Source organism: Manacus candei, unplaced genomic scaffold (assembly GCF_025592945.1).
Source record: "Manacus candei isolate 608988 ecotype Guabito, Panama unplaced genomic scaffold, ASM2559294v1 h1tg000015l, whole genome shotgun sequence".
NCBI lineage: Eukaryota > Metazoa > Chordata > Aves > Passeriformes > Pipridae > Manacus > Manacus candei.
Genome location: NW_026138063.1, coordinates 19,696,188 through 19,724,147, shown reverse-complemented (window position 1 = coordinate 19,724,147; position 27,960 = coordinate 19,696,188). Strand labels below are relative to the sequence as shown.

At 37.6% G+C, this 27,960-nt stretch overlaps 1 long non-coding RNA gene across 1 annotated transcript in view; it reads right to left on the bottom strand.

Annotated features, from left to right (window-relative positions):
* Positions 1 to 21,704, bottom strand: part of LOC127468750 (uncharacterized) — a 104,764-nt gene extending 83,060 nt beyond the window's left edge. The window contains exon 1 of the long non-coding RNA XR_007903665.1: positions 21,391 to 21,704. This is a non-coding gene — a long non-coding RNA (uncharacterized LOC127468750). The remainder of the gene's footprint in view (positions 1 to 21,390) is intronic.
* Positions 21,705 to 27,960: the final 6,256 nt, after the last annotated feature.

The window sequence follows — 27,960 nt, the reverse complement described above, 5'->3', positions numbered from 1 at the left end:
CATCATAAAGTTGAACGACTGCAGAGCATGCAGCTTTTGAGTCAGCCCATGAGAAGCTCTCAGAATAAAGCACATTTTCTCCTTGACCTTTACCTGCTTCTGGGCTCTGACTCACAAAATCGTATTTTCCCTCGTGGTGAACATTTGTTAAACCTCACCCTCATTTATCACGAATGCTCACACAGACCTTTCACAGAAAGGAACTAAATGCCAAAAATGAGTCTGTCTTTTTGACTGGGCACCTGGGCAGACATTACAACAGTGACACCTGAGGTGGACCCCTGCTGTCATTTGGCTTTAACCATGTTCCTCTTCCATCATCTTGTCACAAACGGAGTACCTGCATGGCAATTTGCTGAAGGTGCCACTTAAGAGAAAGACTGGAAAAGTTGCTAAATATTGAAGACGAGAACTTTAAAAAAAAAAAAAAAGCTGTTTATATATGCTAGTAGTTCACCAAGTGTAGTCTATTATAATCCTTTCCCAGCTGGTTGCCCAAAAGGGCAGGCTTTTATCTTGAAGTGCTAAATCATATATATATGAAGACAAGTTGCAGTGTTTTCCAAAAATCACCATTCCAAATATCATCAGAAGCAGGGAAATACAACAAAATGCAGGCAGTGCCTGTTATCTAGGCTTAGAATTGCAGCGCTGAATGCAGGCACAAGTAAGGAATCCCGTTCTGTAAAACATTCATCTTGTCAAAGAGTGAACCACTCAAAAAAGGAGGTTTCAAAAATCTTTTTCCTCATCAAGAGGAACGTACAAGGCCTCCATCATGTAAGAGGACATTCATAGCATTCTTGCTTGAAGAACATTCATGAGTATTCTTACTTGATCTTGAGTATAACCAACCAAACCACAGCATCCCTTCCACTTGTCAGCCTGGTCTTACCACCTGCACAGCTCTCACCTGAGGTTCACAGAAGTCATTTGATGAGGGCACTGAATCCTCAGCACCAACAGCTTCACTCCACAGATCTGCTCTTATTATGCCTTCAGGCTAACGTAGGTACAGCCTCTATCATCCTCCTGCCCCCAGACTCAGTGAAGTAAACCCAAGCCTAACAATTTCCTAACACATGGTTTTCTACTAGTAAAGCTGGTAGAGATGAACCATAAAACAGGCTGACATAGATGCCATAAACTGGATTAAAATAGGCTTTTGCAGGCTGGAAATGTGAAAGGCCCTATGAACGAGTCAGGTGTAGCCATCAGAGCTTCTTTTCAAGTGAACAGAAAGAGAAACCTGGGTTCAGACACAGGAAGGGCCTGCTTTGGACAACTGCAGTAAGGAGGGAGAAATCACCTTCAGGAGGCAGGTATTTCCCACAGGGTGTGTAAAGGAATGGAGGCCTAAAGTTTGGTGAAATACATCCACCTTTTGCAGAATCTAAAATCTTTGGCTTGAACCCTAACACGCTGTGTGCTTAGTCTGGCCACTTCAATAATATTTTTCTTTTTAATAACTTTTTAGTTTAAATGTAGATACGAAAGCAATGCCCCTAATTAGGGGAATTAAGATCACAAAGCAGTATCCTGAGACAGTTCTCAAAAATGAAAGGCAGAATTCATCAGCAAATTAGTAAGGTCAAAACATCTGCTTAACAAGTAACAATGCTTTTCTAGTCTTATACACCACAGATTCAGCGTCCTTTGCGTCCCCTTGTTTTGTGCTTGTAATTGTGGTTATCAGTAAAGATATTCTTCCTTTTTTGTTTCTATAGAGCTTTTGGGGTTTTGTACAGAAAATGTGTTATGTTGAATGCCATTAGATGCAGCTTTCCACACCATGATTTCAGAGCCTAAAAGTATAACTTATGAAAGTGGTCAGCTACACAACATTCCATTATAATTCATACCTAAATTGGATTCTTTCCTATTATAACCTACACCTTCTAGTATCTAAATTGCCTTCATGCTGACTTGCACTGATTTACTGGCATGTAATTTACACCATTTATGACACCACTAAATTTGGCTCAAGCAAAGTTCCTGCAAGTGGCAGCATGCTGTGCTACAGGGAGATTTGCTGGCCTGGACCAGATGGTAAAATTCTGTTTTGAATGTGTGGGGTATGTCTGTCTGGGGTATGTGAGTGTGTGGAAATGACAAGACAAGAAAACAAAACCAAAAAATCCTCACAAGAGAGAGGCTGGAAACCACTCTGAACAAAGAGGCACAGTCAGAAGGCAGGTTAGCTATATTTGTGTGTTTATGTATATCCTTTTAATGAAGGAGATCTTGTTTCCTACAAAAACTCCTTAGAACTAAGTTCCACTTATTGTAACTTAAGTCATACAAACAGGTAGTGCTAGTTCATTAAGGCAATGTGAATAGTGGCTATTAGGCAAATTCTATCTTTCACTGAATAATTGTGGGAAAGAGAGGATAGACAATGCTCTGGCTTAGGTTTGCTGGTGACCAGCATGAAAGGGTTCTGCTTCCTATGGAGGGCTTTGATACCCAGTAAAATGCTGAGAAGTTGCTTATTCTGTGACACAAAGTATGAAAACTCAGTGGCATAACTGTGATCTGAAATTGTCAACATCTGAAAACATGCAAAACAAAGGAAAAATTCACGATTAAAACAGATCAGAAAATAAACTGAGAACTCTTTTCCCTTCTTCACTGAAGTAATACAGCAATTCTTATCGACCTAAGCAAAAGGACAGCACATCTCCTGTTCCAGAAGTTACAATTCTTTTTGTATATATTGTGTATATATTGTATATATATTGTATATATGCACTTCAAATATACAAAGTTCATTAAAAGCAAGAATAAGGAACTCTGTGTGTATCATTCAGGGTAAATTCAGGTGAAGGTGACCCACAGTGATTTGTCTTGGTATAAAAAATATTTAAGAGAGATTTTGAATTTGTCATTCTCCAAATAATAATAAAAAAATGAACATGGAGGAATTTTCACTGTTCTTGTAAAAGGTGTACAGTACCATGAAATAACCCATGGCTAGGAAAAAAAGCCAGTTTGGAACTCAACAAATAATGCTCCTGTTGAATTTCATTGTTGAGTTCACAGAGCTATTGATGTACATCACAGTCCAATACAAGTTTTGTTGAATTTGACTAATTTTTCCAAAAGAGTATATACCACAAAATAAGAGTTTTGCTTTGTTTTGTTTAACTAAGTGGAAGAGATAATATAATAATTTTGAATCAGATTATGTTGAGAACTTGGGGTGGTTTATCACTGTCATCAGTATTAAAGTCACTTTGTAGCATTATACAGTAAGAACTAAATGATATGTGAAACAAACAAAAAAAATAAAAGAAAGAGGAATGCCTGCATGGTCAGAGAAGAGAGTTCACAGATAGCTGGCTGCTGGGCAGGTATTCTGCAGTGCTGGAAAACTCACTGTAATATTCTTTTCCAATAAGAAGGAAACCCCTATGAGGTGCTGAGGTCACAGAACAGGAAGAAATGCCCACGCTAACAAGCTTGCACTTTTTTTTTTTTTAATATTCTCCCTCCCTTAACCTCTTCTTCCCCTCATGCATTTCTTTATCTTCTCTTTACAGAATTCCTTCTAATCAGTGGGTTTTTTTACCTGATTGTATCAGGATAGAAGGGTCTTCCATCTGTGCATTAAAAAAGCTTTACAGGTAACAAACACATGACCTATAAATAACATATTATGATAAACTTTGAGGAAGATGAGTTCTCTTTATTTTTTTCTTTAGTTACACAGACACTGGACTGCTGTCCAAGAATTGAATTAAAATGGTTATGTATCAATGCCAGGATTTATGGCAGAATCATTATCAGATAGAGTAAAGGAAGTCAGCGTCTCTCTTTTTCACCCGTGCTTGTTTTTCCAGGTTAAAAATGAAGCAGATCACAAAACATGTATCCTATATAGTGACTGTTGAAAATTGTCATTTACTTGGCAAAACTGTTCACTCTGAAATTCCTCCCTGCAAAGTCATGTTATTTTGTTAACAAAAACCCCACTGTGTGTTAACCTTTCCTTCTTTTAAGGTCCACAAACAAAAGATAAAAGCAGATTTATTTTCTCTATTGTGTAGGATAAATAAGGACAAAGTTGTCGGCAATCAACACTTTTCAGTAATTCTTTTGAATAAACTTACAAGAGCATAAGGATAATATAGTGGTGCCAAATCCTACCATTCTGCCATAGTTCTCACTGTATTGGGTGAATTCATTACTAAATATCTAAAATAAATACTTAACTTACTTATTGCTATTTTTTTCACATTTAAGCCATTTTAGTGCAGCTAATCAGATTTTTTCAGATTCTATGGAACCTGGAAGTGAGAATAGGTTTTTGTTAGATATATATACAATCTCATTACTTAAGGTTCTGGATACCATATGGCTCTTTTAGAGAAAAAGTAGAGTATGACTTGCTTTTTTTTAACATTGATTTTTTTTTTTGATCTTTACAGTAGTAGATACAAATTTCATCTTCCGGTTTATTTTTTTTTTCATGAACACCCTGAATAGGCTGCACTGATTCTTGTAAAAAATCAGTGGGTAATAGTACAGTAATTGTAGATCTGGAAATTCAAATATCAAAAGCAGCACACTCATGATCATAAAGCAAGCAGACTATACTTGTCTAAATTACAAAAAAAAAAAAAAAAAAAAAAAAAAAAAAAGTTAAAGATTGCCTCTGCTTCCTGCCAGAAAACCTGCCAAGATGCTGAACTGATCAGGATACACTGCCATACTTCAGAGAGCTGCTCTGAGCATCAGTGCAGCCTTCAGGAAGCAAAATGTCATTGTGACTGGGTTGAGTAAAACTGATAATAACCCTTCACATTACAACACAAAAATGATAATTGTAGCAGGAAAGCTGAAAATACTTTGAGAATTGTTTGTTGTATTTTTTTTAAGAACACTGGACTTACACACGAAGGGGACACAAGAAAATACAAAGAACATATTCTGAATTTACATCATTGGTTTCACTTTCCCTTCTCATTCCAGAAATGGAGGGGAAAAAAAGTAAAGTGACCAATCAGGCAGAAAGTTCATATTTTCTGGATGTGAACCTGTCTAATGTGCTCTAGAAAGACCCTTCCTGAGTAGGTAGCTTGGACTATATGAACACACCACAAGTCCCTTGCAACCTGACCCATTCTGTGATTCTATGCCTCTCTTTTACCACCAAGTCTATCTTACATCTTCTACAAACTTTCTTCTCCTTTCTTTTTAAAAATGACTCCTGTATAAGAATACGTGCATGAGAGAGGAATATTAAGAAAACACTTTAAAGATGTATTTCATATTAGAAAAGCCCACACAATATTTTCTGAGCTGTGGCTGGAGTTATTGATATGTAATAAAAACCTTACTGTGGAGTCTTTGAACAGGATACTGGTGCTATCTTCCTTTTGAAATATTAGCAAACTTGAAATTCCAAATAATTAAATGCTACATTTTCCAACTGATGACTAAGCAATATTAAGACTAACTTCTACAATCATACAAATGTAAGAAAAGTCACTGTCAAATGCAATACAAAAAGTAATGTTTTCTGCATAAAGACATGGCAGAATAATAGCTTTGTTTCACACACATTTGATCTTTTAACTAAAGTAATGGCAGGAATCTCATCTACTCTTTTTACAGTAGCAGACGTGCACTGCCTACTGCTGACTCGACATGCTGCAGAGAGCTGGGAGCAAGCATTTCATTTTTGCAAGTTTGCTGATATTAAAAAACAGAAATGTCTTCACAACCTTTCTCTGGATCTTTTCACATGCAAATCAGTGCTACCATTTGTGTGGCAAGAGACAAGAACTGATTTCTAAATGCACAGTTTGTGCGATTCAAATATTCTCTACAACCTGTAAAATGTTGTAGCATGATCTGAAGTTACACTAATCTGATAGGGAATGGTTTTCAATTCAACTATAATTCTGTTTACACCAGAAATACAGAAAGCAGGGAAACTGTTGCGGATACAATATCTTCAGAAATAGATGTAGGCAATAAATGCTGACAATAAATGCTGGGGAGAGTAAGAGCACAGGGACTGCATAAGGAAGAGTGAAGAAGGAAGAGCTGGATTTACCAACATTCTTTTTAAAAGGGTCTGCATATTAAGCTGTTGAATTATCTAAAAAAGCTCTGCAGTGAAAGAGATGCAAAACAGTTACAAGCAAGGAAATGGCCCGTAAAGAAATGAGAACCATGCTTCATAAAGCTAAAGGTTTTCTGCTTTAGTCTGTTTGAAATCAAACTCTAGTCAGAATTTCTGTGAGAGGGTACAGCACACTCTGTCTAGTGTGCCTGCTCTAATCCAATGATGGCACCAGCATTTATCTTAGCTGTTATGGGAATTGTACAGATAGGAAGCATTTCTGGCAGGTTTCCTCTATTTAAATAGTTTTATTACCCAAAATTGTTTTTATAGAACTAAGAAAAAAATGTCAGCATTATCAGTACTAAGGCAAACGATATACAATAACAATGCACATGATATTTTAAGGGATATTGAGCACATATTCTTCACAGCAACAGAAACTAACACCTGTTTCTTGTTAGAAACTCAGAAAGCTTCATGAGAATTTGCAGACCCCCAAAAACTACACAATCATTAAAACAGTTTACAAAACATACGAAATGAATTCTGACTTCCCCCAGTCCAAAATCACAGGCAGCCCCAGAGATTTATAAAAACCAAGGAATTAATCTGTTTCAGTGCTGATCAGGACCTTGATACCCTAGTTTTTCCAAGGACTGTACTTTGCTTGTTGCCACCCTTCCTGTAAAATCTATCGTTCACCCAATACTCCTCCATCTTATCCTCATTTCCACACTATCTTCAGGAGACCCTTGGCTACACGTGGCTGACCTCTACCCACTTTGCCTAAGCTCCAGAAGCTCCTGTGGCCTCAGGGAGGATCCTTCTGGGTAAGCATGGGAATCCAGAGTCAGACATATTCCAGCAAAACAGTTCTAGTGCTTACAGGATATGGTATTTGAGCAAAATCATGCTACACACTGAGTAAGCTCTCCTTTCTTTGGTTATGTGACTGCTCAAAGCTCTCAAAAAGTATTGCAGAAGAAAAGAAAAAGTCTTCCCCAGTAGCTCACTCTACTTCTTTTAGAACAAACATTCCCTTTTTTATTTATATGATAGCGGCTTGAGGGTAGAACATGACACCCATCCACCTCTTACTGGGAATTATAGTTTAAAAGCCTTTCTTCAGTAGTAAATTACCTATTCCTAGAATAAGCACAACCCACGTGACGTGGGTTAATTGAAAGGCTATTTCCTAAGGCACTGATGTCCACTGTGTAGGAGCATTTTTCTTGCCAGCACTGTTGAAGGGATGGCATTGGGAAAGAGGAATAAATAGTAAATACTCAGAGTGAGAAAGCAGACAAATGATCAGAGGTACAAGAGGGAGCAGGACAGTATCTGAACACCTAAGAAGAGCAGGATTACTAAGGTGAAAAACCCTACTGAGTTCTTTCCCCTGTGGGCAGCAGATATGATAACATTCTTTAGCTTTTGAGGTTTCCTTCAGGAAAACTTTTTACTAGTGCAGATTTCCAGGCCACAAATTATAGAGGTTCTTCCTTAAATGATTCACAAGTAGCACATATTTTTCAGTGTCCCTGGTAGATTGTAACCTCACAACACTTTTCAGATAACAGGTAGATAATCTGATTTACACTGCAGTGGAAGCAACTGTAAAGTTGTTTATCAGACTCTCATTGAGAGGCATTGAATTCTGGCTCTTTTATAGATGTGTAGCAGATTATTCATGCTTTGTACACCTTTCTAAAATTTGTCCTTTTATGCAAATGGTTGAGGAATTTGCCCAGCTATAATAAGCTTGTATGAGCTGAGGACAGTAAATTAATTCAGTACTTGTTCTCTGCTGCACATCCAGAGTCTGATCATTTTATTTTAGTCTTCAGTACATTTCACCTCACTAGAGATGTAAAACCTTTGTTCAAGTTTGGTTTTGGAGTAGACTGGTGTTTTGCACAACTATCCATAACGTATATCAGCAGCTAAAAACAATATTATAAAGAAAATAGCATGGAAATTAGTTAATAAGAAGTTGGATGCTACAGTGACAGGTGTTAGCAACCGAATGCATGGATCAAGTAGTGACAAATATTTGCCTAATACTACAACAAGTAGCCACTCACATTAATAAACAGGAAAAACAGCTGCAACTTGATTCGTAACACTTTCAAGGATTTATTTGATTGTCTCAGCACTGGGTTCACATTTTTTCTTACAGTGACAAAAGCAATAAATACTTGAAAGGAAGGATTTCAGTATTTGCAACAGAAGACAACAGGGGAAAAGCTATTAAGAAAGAAGGATCAAAAGAGGATGGATAAGCTACCTCCTTGCTTGCTTCCTTGGAGTTTAAGGTTAGGTCCTCTGGAGATTTTTCTGGTGCAAAAACCTTGCAGTAGTTTTCTTTTTACTGGATCATAATTTTAGGATATGTAAAGTTCCTGGAATCTGGCAGCACTTGTGGTTTTAATGACTATATAAAATATTTAATAATAATGCAAAAATATATTTATTTTATCCTGTTAATTTTAGGGAGTGCATCCTGTCAAATGTTTCTAGGGTTATACAAACACGGAGAACATGCACATGACAGCTCCTTCTGAAACGTGCAAAGAGGTAGAAACATTTCACAAAAATTTCATGCCCTCAGACAACAGTGGGTCATCCTGGTTATGGGCAGCTGATCTGTCCCTTTGTAGTTCAGCAGGCAGGCTAAATCCAAAAGTCTGCAATTCCTGTAAAACTGTATATTCCTACACACACAGCCTGAAGGTTCTGCTGTCCCACAGAGCCTCTAGGTCACCAAATACAGACACATCCCAGAGGTGCCAGGCAGCCTGTGCCTTAATACAGCCCTGCTGTTGCTCATGAAAGTGATCTATGACATCCTGAACCAGGGAAAGCTCTCGAGCTGGGGAGTTCTAATTATGGTACCACTACATCATACAGGCAAGGGGCCTGAATTGTACTTGTGTTGCCTGGGACTGCTTGCTTCAATCTTTAGAGGTAAATGTGACCACTTAACCTTTCCAGTCATTACCACAATTTTCAAGTCACTCAAGAACATCCCTGTTACCAACATACAGTGTTTTGTTTATAGGTCACAGAAGTGTTTCAGCCAGCCTGCCTTGTGCTTGGTTCCAACAGTGAGTGGAAAAGAGATCATATAATAGATTTACCTAATTTATCAGAGAGGTACCAGTTGGTAAAATATCTATAAGGCACTTTTGTTTCCCTATACATTTAATTTTTTTTTGCCAGACCAGCTTTGATGCTGAAGAGAATAAGAAATAAAAATAAGAAGTTGATTGGTTTTATTATGACCTTCATAAAAAAATTTTTAGTCTCAAACAGTTACCAGGGGGATCCACTTCTGTCTATTTTGCACTATTAATATTGACATCTCTCTACAATCATTCATAAAATTAGTCTAGATTTATGGTAAAGTAAGATAATTATTCAGAAACAGAGAGGAGTTTTCTTACTGATGAATAAGGGACTTCATTGATGTCTACAATATATCACCAGCAATAATGACCAGGTGATTATTTTGTTGGTCATGGTAAAAAGCTCCATAATCTGGTTATTATAGTGTGGCTACTTTTCGTATTCAGATTCTTGTTCTGGTAAATACTGTCTGTTGATGGGATGCACAAAAAAATAACAGGCACTACCTATGCATATGTGAGTAAATATTGCTGGGCTAAATCTCAAAGTGGTTTAGATCTATTTTTGCATCAAGTTGCCTTAATTTGCTCACAGATTTGCTTCATGGACACTCAGGAATTACCATTATGAGAACAACATCAATCTCTAAAGAGCTCGCTCTGCATGTGCTGACTTCTTCCAGTCTGCAAAATGGAAATAATGGTACCATCATGGAAAGATATCCAAAGCCTAAACAGTCACATCTGACATCTCCCATATTCCATGTTAATCTAGAAAGCAGAATTTCCATTGACTCAACAAAAACATTCAAAGGCAAAAAATGTATAGCTATATAACCCTTGTGAACTCAAGTATGCAAGAATCACACTGTTCCCTTTAGTCTGGATAGCATCTCACATCCTACAAGAATCCTTGCTGAAAAACCCAGTCAGTTCTGACTTTGGGACTTGTCTTTCAGGTTCAGAAAAGAAAAGTATCTTGCTTTTTTATTTTATTTTTATTTTATGATATATAAATATGATATATTTTATTATATATTTAGTAGAAATGTTTCTAAGACTTAAGGTGGTAAACTTGTCTTGCCAAATCTCATGAGAAAATCTTGTGAAAAAGCTTTAACTTGAACTATCTCTTTAATTTTTATTACTAAAGACACGATAAGTTTAAGGATAGATATGCTTTAAAATTACCTCAATTCTTTAGCAAGTGTTAACTCTGAGAACTGCTTGTAGTTCATTTCCAACCTTATTAAGACACGACCCCAAGGCTCTCATTTGAAACTAAGGTGAATAAGAGTTGCCATTAGAAGCTCTAAGAATTTTTTCAAAAAAGTGACATTTTTAGACAGGTTTAATAAGCAGGAAATAAGAGAAATTCTCAATCACCTTGACCCTTTGCATTTATTCCTGGATGAAAGAGATAATTGAGTGCAATTCCACCGAAATACAAAAGTTTCCATAATCAAAAAAATACACAGAAGCCATGTGGCACAATTTAGACAAATATTAACTGATCAAAAGGCAAGAAATGAAGGGGTTTTATTTTTCAAATACTTCTATAAAAACATAGTTTTTTCTTTCATGGGGATGTATGTCTTTTTCATGTCTGAAAAGGACTGAAAATCTCTGAAAGGAAATACTCTGTTGGGAGAAAAAGAGATCCATTTCCCTCATGTCACACTCTCTCACACTGGCACACTCACAAACACCAAATTCCTTGCCAGGTCTCCAGCACCAGTTAGTGAACATTAGTGCAGATCACTGCAGAAGGTAAAATGTTGGTGCTGAGGATGCAGTATCCAGACTATGTGTGTTTTAGGGATTTTACTTTGGAATATTTATAGCCTAAGTGCTCATTAATGATTGGGGCACCTCAGGTGAACTCTGTGAGTACATCTTCTAATTTAGTTTTATCTGAGAACAAACCAGCTGGCATGCTCTGAAACAAAAGCACCAGAGATAATGAGGATATTCTCTTCAAAAGCATGAATCTTCATCCAAATTAAAGGCAGAGTCATGTATACCACCCATCCCTAATTTAAGCATCAAAGGCAAGCATCATCAAAAGTGAGCATACTGAATTTTAAACTGAATTTCTAGCCAAAGGGGTGGTAGAGGAGTGAACAATCAACTCTTTTGAATGTATCATTCTTATTTCAAATGTCCACAGACCTCTGCCTTCTCCTCCTTGTCCTATCTCAAACACTGAGACTGCTTGTTGCAATGCAACTGCTTGTTGCAATGACATATTTTCTTAAATTTTATCTGTAATATCCCTACAACCTGAGTTTGAGAATGCTAGGTCAGGTTTGCTGCTTCAATTAAGACTTAGAATTAACAAACACGTAAACTTCAGAGAATATTCCTGAAAAATATATAGGCATTTAGTTCAAATTTTTTTGATCCCAAAGATGCACGTTCACCTTGATATGGAATTCCCTTTTAATTTCATGAAATGTGTTTTGGTGCCAAACTTTTCTACCATCATTACTATTTCTTTACTACTTTGGGAGGTGGTCTTATTGTTTGGGGATGTGCTGCTCCCAAAATATCCTGGTATTTCATTGCATCCACCTGCAGCCAGCAGTTGAATTCACACACTCTTTACACTGCTCAACTATTATGTGATATTTTCCCCCCCTCTACAATCCAAGAAATCTATTGCTACATACACCACAAAACTCGGGGACAGTGGGGGGTACTGAGACAGAATGAAATGTAATCATGTCCCGAGGAACTGTGTTATTGTATCAGAGCCTAATCAATACAATCAGAAGCTCAATGTGGAAATACAAATGCTACCCACACTTGTTCAGCTATTTTTCAGTACTTCCCACAGTTCTGGCTAAATGGAAAGCATTATCCAAATCTCTCCAGGGGAAGCAATTGTAATGTTCCTGCACCGCTCCCAGCCTCTACAACTCAGAGATAATCGAAGGCACACACATGCAGTTCACTGCATGCCTTTAAGTGCTCTGCAAACCCCAGGCTAAATTCGGCTTTCAGTTGCAAGGTTTAATGCAGTTATTAGCATTATCTGCTCTACTGAGCCCAATTTCATGATCTGGTCAGTGAATTAATTATTTCATTCATTTGTGCCTTGGAAAAGCAAAGAAAATTCCTTGTGCAAAAACATAGAAGATGCCATTATTAGCACTGGGGGTAAGACTTGAGATTTTCTTCCTTTCCCTCATGTGCTGAAATTAGTTTTCTCAGGAGAAAAAGTAGTCCATTGGTGGGGAATCATCTGTTGGTGATTCACAGGTACCATCTACAAAGACTTTTGAAGGCAATAAAAGTTACAGTGTAAAAGAAAGAAAAAAAATCTTTTGTATTAGAAAGTTAATAGGGTAATTTCAGTGGTGTTAAATGGACTCCCTTTGAATTTACTCTGCTTCTATTAATATGATACACTCAAATTATCATCAGAGTGGAGCTATGATTTAAACATGTTAACACAGAAATTCCACTCTCATGCAATTTAACCTCTACTTTTTTTTTTTCCTCACCCAGCATAGCTGACTGAAAAGCAGCTACCAGGAATCAGAAAAAATTGACTTAACCTTTATAGCCAGGGGAAGAACAACACACCAGCAAATAATTAGGAAAAAGCACCTTGGTCTCCTGTGCATGCACACAGAGAATACAGTTCAGGACTTCGGTGCCTACATTCCTGACGTGTAGTGGTGGCTGAGCCTACATTATTTATCATTAGTATTCAGCACTACCACTGATACATGGAAACACAGGGAGAAAAGATAAAAACAAAACTAATAAAAATAAAGCTATGGGGAGATAAAGAGCTTTTTACCTGTGTGCAAGATTTTTGTGCTCTCTCTTTGCAACCTGCCTTAAATTAAGATGCTGAGATATGGAATTTTCAACAGAAGAAATGGCAGAGGGGCTCTATACATATCACAAATTATGTAAGATATGATTCATAGACATCTGATGTAGGATTATTTTTCTTAAGACAACTCCTGCAGGGTGAGATAAGGTGAGTAAGGATGACCCTTATGAAGTACTTACTGGTTAGATAGCAGTGCCTATGTGTATAATAACAATTAGGTCACAGTCACCTCTTCAATTAAAAACAACAGAATAAGTGTGAATGATTATTTTATCTACTTTTAGATGCTATGAACTTTCAGATATAAGTATGAAGCCTGATGGTTATTTGAATAAGACTGCAGGGAGTAAAGATGCTGCATTCTATTGGTGTTTCTCTTAATCACACCACAAAGATGAAATAGGTGTATCTGCAGTGAGAAGACCTAAAAGACATGGAGTGTTAAGGTGGTAACCAATCCTGTAGTTAAATGAAGGCTCACAGATGTCATTCCAAGACAACCTATTAAAAAGATCACTGCTTGAGTTTAAAGAGTTTGAATCTATGTAATCCCTAAAAGTGAGGCAACAACAGAAAACACAGAAAAAAATGCTGCTAAGCAAACTTACATCTTTAAAACAAAAAAAATCAGATGCATATATAACTTCCTCTTAAATATATGCAATTTAGATACTATGACATACTTAGAAAAAAAATTTTACGAGAAGTTCTTGGCCCCCTCAAGTGATTATTTTTTTATTGTTCTTTTGAAATTTCAGACAAGCTATTCAGAATACTTAGAGAACCTTAAACCCAACACAGTCTTTTTTTAATGACTGTTTTCTCAAAATTATAAACTGTGCCACTCTTACATTTGCATCCCCCTTCTTTGTTTCCTATGAACAACGTACGAATATTTACAGAAAGCAAAATTCCAGGAAATATATGCCAGGGAATAGAGGTTTCAAACACAATTTTGGAAATTGTTGTGCTACTGTTTAAAACAAACAAACAAAATCAATACTTTTCTTTGTTGTCCCCAAAAGGATTCTGACAGGCTGCATCAGAGCCAGAGGCATGGAAGATACATGGTCTGTTAAACCACAGCAGACTGTGCCAGAGCAGATCCAGACAGAATGTCAGCTACCAGCAAGGCTCTACCAGAATTTTAAGCCCTGTTTTCTTAATGAAACTAGACTTATACAATCACATCATCTGTTCATCTTTCACACTTTCACACATTCTTAATTTACTGGCCAAATCACAAACTTTGAAAGAGCTCTCAAAGGCAGAGAGGATTTCGGTGGGTTTGAGATTTGAGGTTGTTTTTTGGGGCGAGGGGGTGGTGTTGGGGATGGGATTTTTGGTTTGGGGATGGGATTTTTTTGAGTTTTATGAGAATCTCCAGATGGATAACGGGAAGGAATGTGCAGCGTGAGATGAGCTGTTCTGTTTGATTCGCTGACTGGCCTGTGAGTGCACACACAGCCCTGTCCAAGGGCAGCTGCCTCCTGCCCAGAGAACCATGTGGGACACAAAAAGGAACAGAGTATCACAGAAGCTTCAGGACATGTCCTGGGGAACATTATGGGGAAGCATAAAGATAAAGGCAACAGGGTGGACAATGTAGGAATTTAACAGGGGGATTTATGAAGACATGAAGCTGCTTCCTTAGGCATGTAAGGAATCTTCAGAAAAGTAATCTTCATTAGTTCTGTTGCTTACAAAAGAAGATTTTTAACTTAGCTATCACTGTGGAACATTTTAATTACACCTAATTAGGAAGTTCTGGTAGAATTCTGATAAAACCTTTTTTCAGACACCACTTATGAATTGCAAGTAGTTTGGGCCACTGAAGGCACCAGAAGCAGCAATGAAAAAGGAGTATTTGAAGTACCTAACCAATTATTACATTATTAAATTCAAAACTCAAGCACTTGCAGTGATTAAATATGTTTGAATGGTGAATATGCTTCTGATATTTCAACCAATTAATTAGTATTTCATCATTAGAAATAAATTTCTATCTCTTGAGCACTGCTTGGATCCTAAAAATACAAAACCACAAGGTAATCGAACTGAATCTGTCAAAGGTCTGTCTTCCTAAAATCCTCCTTTGACAGAGGCCAAATGGGGAGCTCCAGAGAATGACCTTCCAGCAAGTGAAGTCTCTGTGTGCTTCCTCCCTTGTACTTTCCAGAGTAGGTTTGGAATCTGATGTTCACAGAATCATAGGACCATTTATGTTGTAAATGACCTTTAAGATCGTTTAGTCAAACAATTAACCCAGCACTGCCAACCCCACCACTAAACCATGTCCCCAGGAGCCACATCCACACGGGTTTTAAATCCCTCCAGAGATGGTGATGACTCCACCACTGCCCTGGGCAGCCTGTTCCAATATTTGACAGCTCTTTCACTGACAAAATTTTCCACAATATACAATCTAAACCTCCCCTGGTGCAACTCACGTTGTGAATGTGTGGAAGGATATTTTTACTGAGCTCCAGTATCAGTAAAAACTCTTGGAGTGTTTTCCAACTGTCAATCAAAACTACTTGCTTCTGTGAAATCTTCTTTCAAAGGACAAATGGAGAAGTAATGGATAAGAAAATTGCAGTGAGAATAAGAGTGGGGAGATAAAAGGGATCTTCTAAGATGTACTAGAATGAGGTCTTCTGAGATAAGAAAATGTGGAGTTCCTAACTGGAATGCTGCCTGATTGAATGAGAAGACCCTGCACAGCCCAAAAGAGTAACAATATTGCTATGGTCAACTTTATTCTTTCTAGTTTCTAAGTTTGTCCTTATTTTCATAGCTCAGTTTTGCTATGAGCTAGTTAGCTAATGAGATAGACTGTCGAAAAGCAACTTTCTTGGGGTATTGAATTCAGAAATTGTGCAGTAGAGGTCAGCTAGAAATGTGTGTTTCTATATTTCTCTCTTTCAAGACACAGAATGAAGAATTGTGTTGAGACAACTTGTTTGAGTGAGAGGAAGATATCTTCACAAAGTATTCAGAGATTATGAGATTCTTTTTCAAACTCAAAAACATTTTTATTTTTCTTAAATAGCAGCTTTCCCTATGTTAGTGTCAGTGCAATAATCAATAGCAGATTTTAAACAGCATGTCAAATCCACCCCACTAGCAGTAGTAGGGCAATGAAGAAACATCAAAGAGTGATAATAACTGCCTTTTGTTTAAACTATTGTTCATAAAATTGCAGAAAAATTAGGTTCTTTCAATCCCAAACTGGCATCAATACTAATGCCTAAAATGGTAGGAAAGAGAATTAATTTTTCACTCTCTTTTTTCTCTTACAAACTGGCTGCAGAAAAGTAAAATATCCTTGTTCCCACAGGGAAATAAAAATCATTCCAGCTGTCTTTTTCACTGCTACTGGCCATCTACAACATCAGCTTAAGTGAACAGGTAGGGCCCAGCATTAGATGCTATGGCAGACAAGAACTTTCTTCTCTATGTCCGTAAATCAGGAACTGATTGAACAAAGAAGTCATGGTGAATCATTTGATCAATTAACTTTTAGTGGAAAGCATAACTTACCACTGGGGAGATTTCCTAACCTTTACAATTAGAAGTGGCAGCAAATGTTTATAAAGATAGAATGGCCAGAGAGTTAATTTAAACCAAAATGATTAAAGGTAATTAAGAACTAGAAGGAATAGTTTAGTATGTGTAACAAGATTTCAGTCTTCAATTGGGAACAGGTGGTACATTATCCAGTAAAAGCCAAATCCACACTTACTTTTATCTGCCCCAGCAGCTAGACACTCATTTCCCATAGCAAGATTTTCCCTTTCATTTTCTTCTGCTGTTAGCAACATGTCAAATGATAGATGTAATAGAAGTTAGAGATTTTCAGAACTTTGGATTTAGGAACACAAATCACTGTAACAAAGAGATTTAGGAGCAAACTGACTGGTGTTCTTGAAAAGCTCTCTTTCTTTTGTTTATCTTATGTGGGGCAAGGTCTCTGGCTTTGCTTTTATTGTTACTGTTTTATCTTCAAGGACAATTCTTTCTGAAGCTTGAATACTTTTGCAAAGAAAGACTGTCAAAAGTTAGAAATAGGTTTTCCAGGTACACTTTTGCCAATAGCAAACCTTGTAAGAGTAGCTTTCTAAAACTTTCCAGCACTTAAAAAAAATTGTGTTCGTTTTCTAGCTAGTAAATAATTATCAGAATTGTGCAGTGACTCTCTCCACGATTTTTTTCTAAATCTCAAACTTTTTAAGACAAATACATTTATGGTGAGAGTACCATGTATTTAGCTGGAGAACTCCTTGTTACAGAAGCAAGATTAATCAAAAACTCTACTGTCTTAAGATGAAATTAGAGCATTTGAACTCTTCAGACATTGATGGTGGTACTTACTGGTTTGACTGGCTTTTGAATATTGTAAGCATTGCATTTCGCTCTGAATTTTTTAGTTTGTGGTGGTTTGTTTGTTTGTTTTTTAATATTATATTTTCTTGCCACACACACACAAGAGAGCAGCATCACCCAAGACCTGAAGCCATCATATGAACCAGGGCAACTGTTCAGTAACAGGCATCAAAACAGAAACTGAGGATCAAGAGAAGCAGCTAGGGCCAGGATAAAGTCAGGAAGCAAAAAGCTGGATGACAGCAACACTAGCATCTAATTTCCAAGCAACCAAGGAGCAACTGTTAATGTGCAAGACAGAAATATCTCTCTTAGCAATTCATAGTGCCTGTGTTTATCAGGGCCCCGCTGAAAGGGGCTGCTTATGTGGCACTGCACAGGGAAAAGAGAGCCAGAGTCTTCTTGGAGGTGCACAGCAATAGGACAAGGGGCAACAGTCACAAGCTAGAAATTCCAACTAGAAAACTGCAATTAGACCCAAGAAAATGTTGGTTTATTTACTTGAATCATGAGAGTGGTCAAATTCTAGAGCAGGCTGTGAGATTTTCTTTCTTAGAGGTTTCAGGAGAAGTACCTGCACAACTTGATCTTATTAGATCTGCTTGAGCACGAGGGTAGACTAAAGTCCTGTGTGGCACCTTCCAAACCAGACTATATGATTCTAAATCAGAGTATATTTTCTCACAAAGACACTGGCAGTAATAAAAATGTATAATAAGCAACAATGAAATATTTACCCCAAGATCTAAATATGCATTCAGGAAAATATTTCTGTCAGACAACATCAGCAGCATTTGATGAATCCTACTAATATTGCAGCTTGCTCTTATAAGGGAAAAAAAGCCAATTAAGTTTATTACCAGAAGACTTGTGTGTGAGCCACACTTTATTGCCTTATGGTCCTTCTCCAATTTGTGAGAATGTGGATACCTCAGCTCAATCTTCATAATTTGCTTGCATTCCTGTATCAATAACACTTGGCTCCTCTTGTTTGGCCTTGGTTAAACTTCCTCTAATACAACTCAGAAACTGTAATCAAGGTAGTGAGACAGTCACAGTATCCAAATTAATACTAATTCCTCCTATTTCTTAATAAAAGCAGCTTCTCCAGTTGCGTCACACACTTTCAGGAGGAGAAACCTTGTGGTTTCTCTACAGAGTATCTGCAGCAGAAAGTACAGAAAATACCAAGGCCTCAAACTCTAAGACAGTTGCATTATTCTGATACAGCAGCTGGAGACATTATTCCAACTCTGTGTAAAGCCCTCCCTGGAAGCCTGGCCTGTGTCAGCATATTCTTTAGTTATCAAATGCCACTTGTATGACAAGTTATTATTTCTGTTAAATGAAATAATCCCCAGAGAATGGGACTTTATCTTCTAAAAACCTAAGTGTCATCTTAGGTTCTTTTAATATTCTTCTTGAACTAAATCTGGCTAAGGCATGTCTACACTTGAAGTGCTTTGTTTGTATCATGAAGGACCATACCCTTTACTCATTTTTTCATCTCACTTTTTTTTATCTAGAAAAGACTTCAAAGAATTTGAAGCCAGAATTAAAATTATTCACACCCCCTTAATTTCTGCATGGGATTGTATTAGCTCATGTCCGTGGAACAGAAAAGGTAAAAGAAACTGATCCTCAACAGATCTGAGTTCATAGGGAATTTTCCTACTATTCTTTGATATTATGCAGCTTATTAATAAAAATAAATCTGAGGTACACACAAGGTTGTTCAGAACTTGCTCCTATTCAGAGAAAGTGATGTTTCTGTTGTCTGCAGAGAATTTCTAGACAAATCAATAAACTACAAATGCAGAGTCCCTTAAGAGCTTTCCTTGGATCTATGGACAGTAAGGCTCTGAGAAACATTTGGACTGAAATGTTTCAGGTTTTACAGAACAGTATTTTCTGATGATTAATTTTTTTTTGAGAATTTTTCAACCCGTTCCAGCTGAAAGCATTTGTCCTAAACATCTTACATACCCATTGTGCAACTAAAATATGCAAGAACCCGCTGACCCAATATTCTCCATATTTGTGACATTTGATTTAATCTGCCTTCTCCAAATCCACCTAACATGTCACTTGTTAGGCACTAAGCCTTTAAAAGCCAGTATTTTTGCAAAACTTGTAAGAATCTAATATGCTGTTTGCACAGTAATTTGGAGAATACAAAACAGACTAACTATGTGAGAAACAACTCTCACACTTCAGTGTGTGATAGATTGAATCATACCCAAATTTTTGTTCAATATCAACTAAGTTTTGGCAGCACAGTAAAAAATAAACAACACCTATACAACACCAACTGAGCAGCAAAAACAATTACTGTAAGATTTAGTTTCAAATTTGCTTGCAGACAGAAGGAGATCAAGTCCAGTTCAGGAAGGATAGATAAAATGTCCAGTCATTTATAAGTGGAAGCACCTACTCACATCTCTGCTTTAAGAAAATGTATAGTTGGTTTAAAATAGGCAGTATATTCTGTAACAGTAGCTTCTCCCCCCGCTGGCTCATGATAGAGAAGTACTGCTGTGAAAGGGATCACTAAGCTGGGAAACCAAATTTAAAAGGAAACATAAGGAGTGCGAACAGACTTATTAAATGATGGAAAGCCACCAGCAATACCATTTTCCAGTGTTCTGATGTAGGAGTCAGTGGGATTTGTTGTACATATAACTACACATTACCATTTTTATTTTCTTCTACACCAAGTTGCCATTTTTGTGAAAAGAAAAATTACTGTCAGCTTCCATTCAGCAAAGACAGCTTCTTTGTCTGCTGTCTTATAAAAGTGTCACCATTAGGCCCTTCCAGAGCTGTCGCCTTGTTTCATTAAATTTGACACACATTCTTCTCTCAAGTCAGAGGTTAAAAGGCTTTCAAAATCCAGCAATTCCTTCCCCCTCCCCATCTCATTCTTGATTGCTGCCTCTTTCCTCCAGACAGCTGAAGGCTCTGTCAAGGTGCTGCTATTCTTCCTTTTGCCCCTTAGTACAAATGAACCCAAACTGAGCTTCTACATCTTGCTGCTGTCATGGGCTTCTGCTTCCAAACTCCTAAATAAACTGCATCTGACTTGACACCTGTGTTTTCCAGCATCCGTGTCCTGGCAACAACTAGAGGATGCCCTAAAGCTTCACATACTGTTTACCTTAGATAGTATCACTCATACTGAGACTGTTGCTTGTTGATCTTCACAAAGAAAGCAAGCAACAAGACTGTGGCTGCTGGCTGTTGGCTTCAAACACAACCCAAATTTGATGGTATACTCTGCAATGTTAGAACAATTCTACTTCCCAGTGGAAACATTCAGGTTTTTTACCAACCCAGTAACATAAGAACCATAAAAACATGTTGATAAATTTGAAAGGGATGGTAGTCCAAAATGAATGTGAAAGTTTGAGTACCTGGTTAAAAGCCTGAACTTTAAAAGTCAGTAGAAGAATAGAAGTGCAAAGCAGCCTTGAAGTAGGCAGGTGTACTAATCAGCTATCTCAAACCATGACACAGACTTACTCTCAAGCAACCTGGGCATGCATTTGAGCCCAACAGCTGTATGTAAATTAAAATTTCAGTTAATCTAATCAGTAGCATACTTTTGAAGGCAAGACTACTCTAAATTTTGACCATGAGATGTGTGCCTGTGCCAAAAAGCTTAGCAGTGCCCAACTTCCTTTTAGAAACGAGGGCTCACCCATTTATTGCAAGGAGAGCAAGCTGGGATTTTTGTTTGAAGAAACACAGTAGGAAGAAATGGAGCAACCGAGTGTGGCAAACCAATTCATCTGCTGTACAGTCCACTCTCACTAACTGCAGGTGTAGAAATAGTGTATGTCCAGAGTGATAGAGAGAGCACTGAGAGATACAGAGGGAAATAGCGATACAGAGCAGCAGGGAGAGATATGGAGGGAAATAAATTGATTTCCTACTGCCACGTAACTTACCTTTCTTGTGTACTGAATCCCATCTCAGGAACTAAAAATGTAGTGAGTTTTACCCTGGAATTTTTCACTTCAGAACTGGCACTATTTCAACTCATGGCTGTAGCTTAGAAGAGGCATGTTCTCAGCTGCTAAAACATTGGTTCAGTCATCTCATCAGAGACAGATTCTTTCCCCATTTCTCTCCCCATGAAGAGGAGGCAGTGATAGCACTTTGAGGTCTGGCATGACACCCCAAAATTCCACCTCCTACTTTTCCTTGCTGTACTGAGTTTTATTTGGTTTTGGTTTTACAGTGTTCTCCAACCTGCAGCAAGAATTGGTTCACCAGATTTCAGATTAACTTCTGTGTGTCCATCTGAAAGCAAGATTACTGCTTGTGTAAATAATTAACATCATGTTTTCATCATCTGAACTAGTCTTCCCAACTCCCCACTGTTTGTGATATCTTACAGGATAGCAGAGGTAGAAGCAGAACCATTTCAGCTGTTCTGTTTTGTTCTTAACAACTTTAGTCCAAGGTATCCCTCTCATAGAAGGAGGCAGTATGAACTCAACACATTTTTTTTTTTTGCAAGACTTAACAGACAGTGCAACAATTATGATGTTCTTAGTCTCCTTGAGCTCAGAGAAATCTAGAAGATTTTCTAGAAGCCAAATTCAACCTTTACGAGGTAAAATTATAACTCAGTGATGAAAGAGAGGAGGGATCAAGTACCACCTCGGGAATGAGGGTGATCAAATAAACAACAGAAGAATCACAGCTTTAACATGAGACAACAGGCCAGAGCCCACATTATCAGAACATTAGAGACTTCCTCTGCATGAAGAGGGTAAAGTCCTTTGAACAGAAGTGTCCTTAAATTTAAAAAGAGAATATTGTGTTCCAAAATCTGGTCTCTGTCCTCCTCCTCCTCCCTTCTTGTCCTTTATATTTTGTCTTATATCAGGATCCAATTTGCATGTCTCTGTTTCTGGTCTTATCTTTCACATAATCTGGAACTTGTATTTACTGACCATTTACACAAGCCAGTAATTTGTGTAAGTGTCCCCACACATCCTTCTCTGAAACCATAAACCCATCATAACCCCTGCGCCACTACAAGAATCACTTTACACACAGGATGTTTATAGGATTATGTTAATCTCTAAATCTCTGCATTATCAGTTACAGTGAGATATGCAAACTGGAAAGAAGTTTTTGAAACAGATTTTTTGTGAAGACAGGTGGTGCTGTCATATCATTTCTTGCACTGACTTGGCTCATAGTCATTCCTATCCTCCCAAAGAACATAAACCTTGGTGTTTTGGATCTCTGATTGCAGAGAGCTGGGTATATGGTCTTCAGGAAAAAAATCCCATGTCAAAAGGTCAAAAGAAATGATAAAAGGATAAGGAAAAATTAATATAAGAATGCCCTGAAAGATGATAAAGTTATAGACACTCCAGTAGCTTGACACACTATGACCCAAAAAAGGATCAAGTGTGTTATTTACAGTTATTACAGTTGTTACAGTTACCATAGTTGTTATTTACACATTTGCTTCACTAAATGCATTTTAGTTGTTATTCTGTAGTACCGTGGGCCATGGACTACTATATGCAAAAGACAAAACCAAGGAAAATCCCTTCCTTAAACATCAAAAGTTACCTTGGCATAACTGAACAAATACTTCTGCCTGGTTGTTTTGCCCAGCTTTTTCTCCTTCCTGCTGTCTCATGGAAGTCTGTCAAAACTGTCATATTCCTAAATAACTGAAGGATGAGACTCAGCATAGGCTGATTTTTTAGGGCCTAGTCCCAACAGCTGGTCACCCCCTAAGTATTATTACTGCTAAAGATCATCTACAGCGACTCCACAACAGGTTTTATTGTTTCCATCATCTTCAGTGGTCTGCAACCACTGCTGATACCACAGAAAAAAACTCAGATTCTCTCCCCTTCTGGTGTTTTGCACTGTTGTCATGGTTTATAACTAATTCATAAGGGAACTCGGCACTAATAAACTGTGTGTGTTTGTGTGTGTTTCTGTCTGCATAGGGTGGAAAAGCAATTTAGATGTGAGAGATAGTGTAAACTGACTTGGCATTGTACACAAAAATATTTTCAGCTTGCCTGCCTGCAAATACATCTTAAATAATACAACTCATTCTGAATGACTGATTATGGGAATCCTGCTCATAAATCCTAAATCTGACATTTTAAAATCAGATTTTCTTTTCATTTTTAAGCAATGAAAGTACTTCTCCATCTTGACATGATTTATCATTTTTTTCTGGATGAAATAACTAACTTAACAGGCCAAAACCTCTGGCTGCAAGGACTCATTACACAGTATCATCCTCTATTTACAGCATGCATCCTTTTCTTCCATATTTGTCTGACAGGGATCAGATCAAAACATATTTATTTTAAACATAATAGGTTGATTCCTGTAAGATTCTTATTCATTTCAATAAGCTGCATAAAAAAGGTGTTTTATAATACATAACTAAGTGCATGGTAGTACGGATTTTGTACAGCTTCCTGTGGTCCTTATAACTTGAGGAAGACAGTGACTAATTTAACTTTTTTTTTTATACAATAGCCTGTATGAAAACGGTTGTTCAGGCCTGACCTGCTCCCATAGGATGTATCTCATCACAGACTGATTCCCACTCTCAATGAAAGTCTCAAAAAAAACTTTACATTTTACACAGATTTGGAGATTACTTTTTTCATAAAGAAAACAAAATATTACTCTCTCTAGAGCCATTCTGGAAAAAATACATAAAGAATGTCTTAAACTTATACTTGCATAAATTAAAAGTGTGCCCAAGACTAAACTGCATCAACTTCTAGAACTCCCTGGTTTTATCAACTCTACTTCTGAGCATCTGCTACTGTTCCAGAAGTCTTTAATCAAACAGTTTACTGGAGCCAAGTAAGTTATACAAAATAATAAATCCCATCCTACCCAGAGCAGAAAAAACTTGCCTCAAGAAATACTTTAAGAAACTTTGCACATATAGGTCACTACGTTATTAGCAGGAAAAGCAAAGTACTCTGCTACTGAAGGCTGAATCCACATTTTCAAAATGAAATTTATTTTCCAGCAGTTCATAATTTGGCCATGAAAAACCCCTTTGGGCTGAATTTCTACTATGGAGACTTAGCTCAAACACCAGTTCTCTCTGAGAGTCTAAGATCTGGTTCAGACATTAAGAAGCTTAGTAAAAATTACAGAAATAATACATCTCTCAAGTGAAATTGGTAACAAAATCAGCTGCAGTATGTAGGCAACTGATTAAATTGTTGGTGTGTCATTTTTCCAGACTCATTCTCAGATTATCTGTAAATTCCATACACATTTATGCAAACATAACTCTGGTCTGAAAACAGAGCTCATGGGTCCACCACACTATGTGATTTTCACAATCAAACATTTTAAAATGCAGGTTTTTAAGAAGCCTGTATAGGTTTCAAGTGGCTATAAAACATACCTGCTATTCTTGCAAACAAAAGACCTGAATTTTGAAAACTTTCAGGCATATAAAGACTTGCACAATCCCAGACCTGCCTCTGGGATATCAGAGATACAGATGCCAGCAGGGTGATCCTCAACAGTCTGCCATGGACACACTGTTTTGTCTGAAACAGCCTAAATTTTGAAGCAAACCTGAAAGAAAACCGCCCTAACTAGAAAACTGGGATGATGTTTTATGCATTTTTGGTTGTGGGTTTGGTAGGTGGTGGTTGTTTGGGGTTTTTTGTCTTTAATTTTTCTGCTGGTTTTGTGGGGTAGATAGAAAAGCAAGGATTCCAAAAACAGACTCCCATTCAATGCAAAATGCTCCAACAGATCCTCTTTCCCAGACACACAGAACCCTCTCTCCATCTGCAGGATGAAACTGCAGAGCTGAAGATTTCCTCCTTCAGACTCACAGACAGTATTCTATCACCTGAGACCTAATTATTTTAGGACAAAAGCAAGGTAGAGAATGCAAAAATTTCTGAATACAATTTTTCTGTACATAATTTGTCCCACCATATACTAGACCACAAGTCAGATAGTCTTAAATGTGGAATAAAGGCAGTTTGACAATCTTTATTCAAGACAGAAATAAAAAAAAAGTTCCCAACACTACTGTCTTTCTTGAGTGCAAGGTAAAGGAATGCTATGAAACTTCATTTTTTAGGTTGCCTGTAAGGTAGTTGCTGCTTCTTACAGAGGAACTAATTTGGTTCTAGCAAAATAAACTAATAATTCTTCTGGAAGGACAGTAGTAACATTAAGGATGTAAAGAGCTGGATTCTACCTAAATGATAAAGACTGAACTGCATATATAAAGGCTATCTGGGACTATCTGGTTGGTCAGAGCAGTAGAGTATTCCTGGCTTAATAGTCATCTAGGCTTTCTCTCCAGCAGTAATTTATCAGCAGTCTGTCACACCTTTGTGCTTCATCAGTCAATTTTGCCAGTCTCACACCTGTGAAATTCTTTCATTTTACAAATCCCCACAAGCTAAATAGATCATAGAAGCCCCGACCTGAAATTGCTGTGATGCTGTGCAATGATTAGAAAGCCTCTTTGCCATTAAGATTTCATTCATTAAGTTGCAATCTGTTAGAAATAGTCTATTCATTTCATTTTGGATCTAATCACTGTTGCTTCTTCTTTTACATGGCCTACAAACATGAACAGGAACAGAAACATAGCTTCTCATGAACTTAAATTAACCAGCTATTTAAAACAGATAGAATACTTCTTATGAAATTACCACCCCCCCCCCCAAAGTAAGTGTCAGGGATTAGACAGAAAACAAAACAGACCTCAGGCTATTGTCACTACCTTCACTATCTGAACATCTAACCTACCTGAACTTTCTTGTCTAACACTCAGATATGTTACCCTGAAATAAAAGTACCAGTTTTGCTGTTTATGGAATGAATTCCAAGGTATCTTTATCAGCAAATTATTTATAAATTAGGACAGACCAGGATGTAAAAGGCCTGAAGGGCCAAAATAAAATTATAAAATGCGTGACTCTGTAATCCAGTGAGAATAGAACTTCATTGTCAGTGTCCTGGTTTCAAACTTTGGCTCCCTATGCTGTCTTAGCATGCAATCCAATTAATTTGAAGTGAAAAACGTTTAAGCAGTCCTTGAAATCCAGAAAAACTTCCTCCACTCCATTACTCTTTCAGCTTTATAGCTATCAACAGTATTTTCATGCACTTTCCAAATTTTAATTGGATTTCATAATATGAGGAATAAATTTTTGTCCTTAGGCTAATCTTTCAAAGATCCATTAGCTTCAGTGGACACCCATAACTAATATTACTAAACCAAAAAAAAAAAAAAAGGGAAACAAGCTGCTCAACCCTCACTGAAAATACCTGAAAATAACAGTTACTTCTTCAGAATGCCACTGGCTAAAGTAAAGCTCTGGTTTTCCTAAAGCAATGTTTAATCTTCTGGTTTTGCAACTCAAAATGTTGATGAGCTGCCACACAACATCCAGACTAGTTTCACTAACTCCAGCAGCTGTTATTGCCTATGGAAAATGTTATCAGATGCAGACATAAAGCTATTCCTTCACCACAGTCACTTAACAGAACATATGCATCTCATTGCTTGTTTATTTGCATGAACAGTCTGGTAGCTCCTGTGGTTGACATGGGCACAGTGAGGCAGCAACTCAGGCCAATATGATGCTGGAAAGTATGAATATCGCTTTCTGAGAATTGCTAAATTATCTGCGGGGTCTTTTTCCTAATTTGAATAGATTACACATCCTTTAAATCATCTCAAAGGTAGAAAAATATTACTGTGTGATTATAACATATTGGTGCATAAACATCACACTTGAAAACTAAATTGAAGTAGTTCATGTTCATAGTAATCTGCAGGTGACACGTTTTGTGTTGCTGTCACAATTTCCATGGGCTGGAGCGATGGTGGCACCCTGTGGTTAGAAAGACGTGTCTAAAGGCTGCCTGCTGCTCTCTGCTGCAGCACAGCCCTCACTGTGGCATGTCCAGTGCTGCTCTGAATTCCCAGATAAAACACACATAAGAAACACTGAGTTTCACTACATACCAATATATCAAACATTCTACTTAGTCATCTTTAGCTTGATTTCCAGGAAAAGGTAGGAGAGACTGTACTCTGAGAAATCCCGAGGCAGTGAGCACACAGGCCTGGGACAAAGTCTGCAGAGATCAGATATTCTGAGCCTGTGCCTGCTGCTATCAGGTGCTGATGTTCACCTATACCATGCCTGACCCTGCAAGGTTAAGCTACGTGCCAAGGCACCCCAAAGATTTCTGAAACACCAAAAATTATTAATCTTGTCAAATAACACCCATACTGGGTGTGGGTGGCAAGGACATGACACAGCCCTGAGCTAGACACAGATGGTTCCAGACGGTTCCTGCACAGCCCCACAATGGGACACAGTCCAGCCCTCAGGGGACCCAGTGACCCACAGGACACTGCCCTGTGGTGAGGGAGACAGGAGGGAAGCAGGACCTTAGGAAAAACAATAGCTCCCTGTGACATGGTTGTTGGCCAAAAGGAAGCAGAAGTG